The sequence below is a fragment of the Nyctereutes procyonoides genome, unplaced genomic scaffold (genome assembly GCF_905146905.1).
Source record: "Nyctereutes procyonoides isolate TBG_1078 unplaced genomic scaffold, NYPRO_anot_genome, whole genome shotgun sequence".
In the NCBI taxonomy this organism is placed as follows: Eukaryota; Metazoa; Chordata; class Mammalia; order Carnivora; family Canidae; genus Nyctereutes; species Nyctereutes procyonoides.
In genome coordinates, this window is record NW_026575142.1 from 66,280,487 (window position 1) to 66,286,427 (window position 5,941).

At 42.7% G+C, this 5,941-nt stretch overlaps 1 pseudogene; it reads right to left on the reverse strand.

The window, feature by feature from the left end:
* Positions 1 to 349: 349 nt before the first annotated feature.
* Positions 350 to 536, reverse strand: LOC129498480 (ATP synthase membrane subunit K, mitochondrial-like; annotated as a pseudogene).
* Between the last annotated feature and the right edge of the window lie 5,405 nt (positions 537 to 5,941).

The window sequence follows — 5,941 nt, forward strand, 5'->3', positions numbered from 1 at the left end:
ACTCCTTAGGATGAGGAGAGAGGAAAGGACTGAGCTCTCTTTGCCTGGTTTCCGTCCCAAAGTCACCATTAGAGCAATTCCTCCTCTCCAAGGAAGAATCAAGGAGAGAGCAGATAGACAGTCGAAGCATTTCTTGTGTTGAGTGCCCACCACATGGAGAGAGATATCAGATTAGGAAATAACGGCTGCTCTATGAAACCCTAGAGACAACCAAGTGGGAAAGTGATGAGAAATGTAAACTGGATTTTTTCCCCCAGGTTCATAATTTATTGTACAAATTGAGTATCACATGGTGAGTTGACATTAGCGTGTTCAGGCATGGGAACTTAACAGATGAGGTACAGACTGTTTAGAGTTCATATGTGGCTTTCACAGCTGGAGATTTTTTAGACCATAACTAGATGTATAAAACTATCAAAGCAATGCCTCTGCATGTGGCCAGTACACAATTCATTCTCCCTGTGGGAGTATAAGAATTGAAATATATTTTTAATACCAGTGAAATGGAATTGGGCATCAGTTTCTGGACCTGCCATAATTTCAGTTTTGCAAAAGGCATAGATTCTGCAGCCCATGTACTTTAACATACACAGCTACCCCTTGGCCCGGCCAGGAAAAGCCCTATAAACTGGATTTTGTAAGCCTCAGTCTGGACACACTCTGCCTTCCCTGTACTGATGGTTTACAAATTATCAGACTGGCTTGCATCTTGAGGAATATGCAGTGGTATTCTTATCACATGTACACACACACATACACACCCTTCTGACTATGACATCGCAGATGGAGTCTACAAAAGCAATCGTAATCTATATAAGCTTTTTATATTATGGCTCTTCTCCAACCCTGAGACATTCTGTGTAATCTGGCCACAAGTGAGAAATTCTTAGGAAACGTATCTGAGAGTAAGGTTTGTTTTTCCCTCTTCTCTGTGGGGCCTTTTTCCAGAGGCCTCTGGGGTACTCGGCCTTTTACCCTCATACCACTGACTTCTCCTCTCTCCATTAGTTGCGAGCTAATGCAGCTTTACAGTGGTTGACCAGGAGGCTACATGACAGATGGCATTCTGTAGTGTGGCTCTCTCCTTTTTTTTGAGACTTTATTTATTTATTTGACAGAGAACAAGCAAGGGGGGTGGGCAGAAGGAGAGGGAGAAGCAGGATCCCCAATGAGCAGGTAACTACGTGGGATTCGATCCCAGCTGGAATCATGACCTGAGCCGAAGGCAGATGCTTAACTGACTGAGCCACCCAAGTGCCCTGCAGTGTGTCTTTACAAAGTTTTCTTTAGTGCATATTTCCCTGGTTTTCATGCAGAAAATGTGAAAATATCATGCCTTTATCAATCCGCTGGTATCTTGCCTGCTGGAGCAGTATAGGCCAGAGAAGCTTTGAACTGGTTTTTGGCTGGTTTCTGGACTTAATTCTTAGCTCTAGTTCAATTATAGAGAAACCAGAACTGCATAGTCCCTTGGAACAATGAAATAGATATAACTCTTTCCATAAACCCTTAGTTCAGTCTGAAAAACAATGCCTAGTTCATGGTATGCTTTTATCTACCCATGCCCCTTAATGCTGTATTATCCAGAATACTTACTGGGCGGCAAAAAAAAAATCTATGATAATTTGCTGTTTGGGACATGAATTTGAATCCTATGGAATTTCTTTGGTACAAGTTGGGTCATGGTAATAGCTTCACTGGCCTCACAAGTCTCCTTCTGTTGCAAAGTGATCAGAATCTCTTCTGGGTCTCATTATATTTGGATTATAATTTCTAAAGCTTTGGAGTTTAATTAAAAGTGAAATGGGAGTGCACTTTAAATTTTATTGGTTTGAGCCTTCCTGATTGATTGCATTAGGTTGTTAATACCTCCAGAAGATTTTCTTATTTTACTACACATAAGCTTGGACTTTACAGTGAAACTCAGTATAACTCAGTATTTGCCTGTTCGTCTCTTTGGCGGCTGTCTCTTGGATGCCCACCACGTAGCAGGCTCTGTGCCGGGCACACTCAAGGAGTGAGATGAAGAGAAAGACACGGGGATCCCCGGGTGGCGCAGCGGTTTGGCGCCTGCCTTTGGCCCAGGGCGCGATCCTGGAGACCCGGGATCGAATCCCATGTCGGGCTCCCGGTGCATGGAGCCTGCTTCTCCCTCTGCCTGTGTCTCTGCCTCTCTCTCTCTCTCTCTCTCTCTCTCTCTCTCTCCCTCTGTGACTATCATAAATAAATAAAAATTAAAAAAAAAAGAGAAAGACACGATGGCCAATCATTACAGTTTAATGAGCATCACAATGGTGAGTTACTAGAAACAGTGCAAGGATGGGAGAGATGTTGAAGACTGCCCGGGTGAGTCGTGAAGCACTTTAGTTAAACTTGAAGAATGAGGGAAGGTTTTCAAGAAGACACAAAGGGGAAGAGTGGAAGGCTTCCCAGGCAGAGTGAAGGCTTAGAGAATGTGGAACTAAGAGAACTAAGAGATGTTCAATATTGTTGGGACGCCCACGGTCAAGGAAGCAGGGGGTGAGGCCTACAGTGTGCCAGCTACTGTTCTAACTGCTTCATACTGATTATCTTGCCTAATTGTAACAACACTGTGGGGCTGGTGTTCTTAGTCCCATTCAACAGAAGAAGAAACTGAGCTTTAGAGGGGTTATATAACTTGCTCAAGATTACTGACCTTGTAGATGTTAGAGCTGAGATTTGACCCCGGCCTAGAAGTGGCGTACGAATCACGTTTCAAGACTGCATCCCTTATGTTTATCTTCGTGCTTCAGCTCACAGACAAACTTTTGGTTTTTAGCCCCATCCAGTAGCTGCCAAAGTCCCTGTTTTCAATGGAGATACTTTTTTTTCCCACAAGGTCAGCAAAGATAGCTGATGCGTGAAATGCAGCCATTTTACAACATCGTCACTCCTCAACTAAAAGAAATGAGGATCAAACCCCATTCCTCCAAATGCAATTGTTGCATGGCAAAGGGACCTCGAGCTCAAATCCGAGGCTGAATAATTATCAGCTAATCAGGGGCGCCTGGGTGGCTCCGTGGGTTAAGTGTCTGCTGTGGGCTCAGGTCATGATCTCAGGGTCCTGGGATGCAGCCCTGCATCAGGCTCCCTGCTTAGCAGGGAGTCTGCTTCTCTTTCTCCCTTTCTCTCATCCCCATCCCCTTTGCTTGTGCTTTAGTTCTCTCTTTCTCAAATAAACAAGTAAAATTTTAAAAGAAAAGAATAATTATCAGCTCATCCAATTGTAGCACCACGAAAACTCAGGCATACACTTAAGGTAGCTTCCTCAGGGTTTGAGCTGTCAAGGGAGTTCAGGAGAGAGCTGTTTGGAACTAGGGGAACCAGTGTGTTTATTAAAAACCACGAGAAACAGGGGCATTAGGGCTTTCAGCACTCTGCTTCCCGGGATCCTTTCTGGAAACAATCATTCTTTTTCCTTTTTGTTTTTTGTTTTTTTTTTGTTTTTGTTTTTGTTTTTGTTTTTGTTTTTTTCTATTTAAGGAAGGCCAACTTAAATTTCTGTGTGTTTTTTTTTTTTTTTTTTTTTTTTTAAATTTTTTATTTATTTATGACAGTCATACAGAGAGGGAGAGAGAGGCAGAGACACAGGCAGAGGGAGAAGCAGGCTCCATGCACCGGGAGCCCGACGTGGGATTCGATCCTGGGTCTCCAGGATCGCGCCCTGAGCCAAAGGCAGGCACCAAACCGCTGCGCCACCCAGGGATCCCTCTGTGTGTTATACTATACTTGCTGGCACTGCATCGACCTCAGGCCTGAGCACGGCATGTCTGGCACTTTGCTGCAGCTCCATCAAGACCAACAGGAATCTGTTTTTTTTTTTGTTTTTTTGTTTTTTTTTGTTTTTTTGAAAAAGATTTTGTTTATTTATTCATGAGAGGCAGAGAGAGAGGCAGAGACACAGGCAGAGGGAGAAGCAGGCTCCGTGCAGGGAGCCTGACGTGGGACTCGATTCCAGAACCCCAGGATCGTGACCTGAGCCAGACAGACGCTCAACCGCTGAGCCACGCAGGCGTCCCTGGGAATCTGTTTTGTTCCAGACAAACGATGCTGACCTTATCTCCTGTTTGTTCTGTGGTGAGAATTATTGTCTCTTGGCCATAACCAAACATTGTGATCTTTGTATAATGGAAAAACAAATATCAATGAACTTTTTATTTGTTTCTTTCAATGAGGAGAAATCTATTTTAAGTTGGTAAATTCTACTGGAAATAAATCCTATCGCTATAGAAACCATGCACAATTACCCCTGGAAAGTGGTTGCTATATGTGTTCTTTAAATGTACATGCGTGAAGCATTATTTTTTAGCACGTATTTGACTTTCAGTTCTGTTTCCATAGTGTTAGACGAGAGCCCGTCTGCTGACTGCTTCTCTGTTCAGTCTTTTAGGATTCCTTCCTATCTTTGGGATGTGAAATTATGTGGTGAAGACCACAAAAATCTTGTGATTAGTTTTGGCAATGCTACTTCTGTCCATGTGTCCTGAGGCAGGTTTTCCAATCTTTCTGATCCAATAAAATTAGACGTCCTCTAGACTCTAAAAATAAATATAATATCTCACGAGGTTTGTGTGACCATCAAATAAAGTGGTATCTGCATTCCGAAATGTTATATTCAGGTAAAACAGGTTTGCTTTCAGAATATCTATCCACTGAACAAATTCCATACCCCAGGTAATGTTTGGAGTTCCTGTTGCTTCCTTAGAGTTCAGTTATGAGAGGCTGAAGACATGTGAATGCACACGGGGTAAATGCAGACCTACTGTAACAAAAACCCAGCAATGCTCCTCATTGTCTATGCAATCGTGGGCAGGTGACATAACCTCTCTAAGATTCACTGTCTTCATCTGTAAAATGAAAAAAAGAAAATATATACCCAGCGTTGTGGAATCGATTAGAAAAAAGTCGCATGTCAAACCCAGTTCTTGACAGGTAGTAAGCTCCTAAAAATGATACTTGCTGCTGGAAATAATGCTCTTGTGACCAAGCCGACACCATTAAACAAATTCCAAACTACTCAGCAATTTGGAACTTGCTCTACCAAAGGGAATACCATTTGTCTGTCAGCACCTGCAAATTCTTATCCATTTTTGAAGAACATTTGTTCAGAGGTAACAGCTACTCATGGGTTCTGTCACAAACATTTATTGAGTTGAGCATCTACTGCATGCATGGATCAGCAAGGTGAAATGGCTATTTTCTTTCCTTCATTCCCATCCTTTCCCCTCCTTTTTTTTTCTCCACTCTTTCTTTCTCTTCTTTTCTGTTCCGGATTTTAAGGACAATGGAATGCCGGTGGAAGAGCAAATCATTCATTTAGAATTGGCAAGTGTCTCAGACTGTTAGGCCAGGAGCCTCGTTTGGAATTGATATCACTGAGGTAACAACATAGGCCTCTGGATCGATGGTGGGTCTGAATCTTGCCTTGAACTTCCTTTATGAGAAGCAGCTGAGCATTTCTTGAGCTTTCTCTAAGGATAAATGTCTTGCAGAGTGAGAGGATGCAGTAGAGTCAAAAATGCCCTCCAGAAAGGATAGGTGGAGGTATGTTTCAAATAACGTTCTTCTTCATAAGGAAATTGGATAAGAATACATTTTTCTCTGAATAGAGTGAATGCAAAATCCTAGGAACTCAGATGCAATGTACTATCTGCTGAGTGAATAAACTGACCGATAAGGAAAAAGAGGAAGGGTTTGTGAACGTAAAAGATGGAGAATTAAGAAGCAAAGATTACTTGAAGTTCCTAAATACCCTGTAGCTGCTTACCTTTTCCCCCTTGAATTACAGCTTCTAGCTTTCCTCCCAATACAACTTTCCTGCACTGCACCTGCTCCATCAGAATTACACACACACACACACACACACACACACACACACACACGCACACACACTCCAGCTCCTATTCCTCAATGCCTGGAA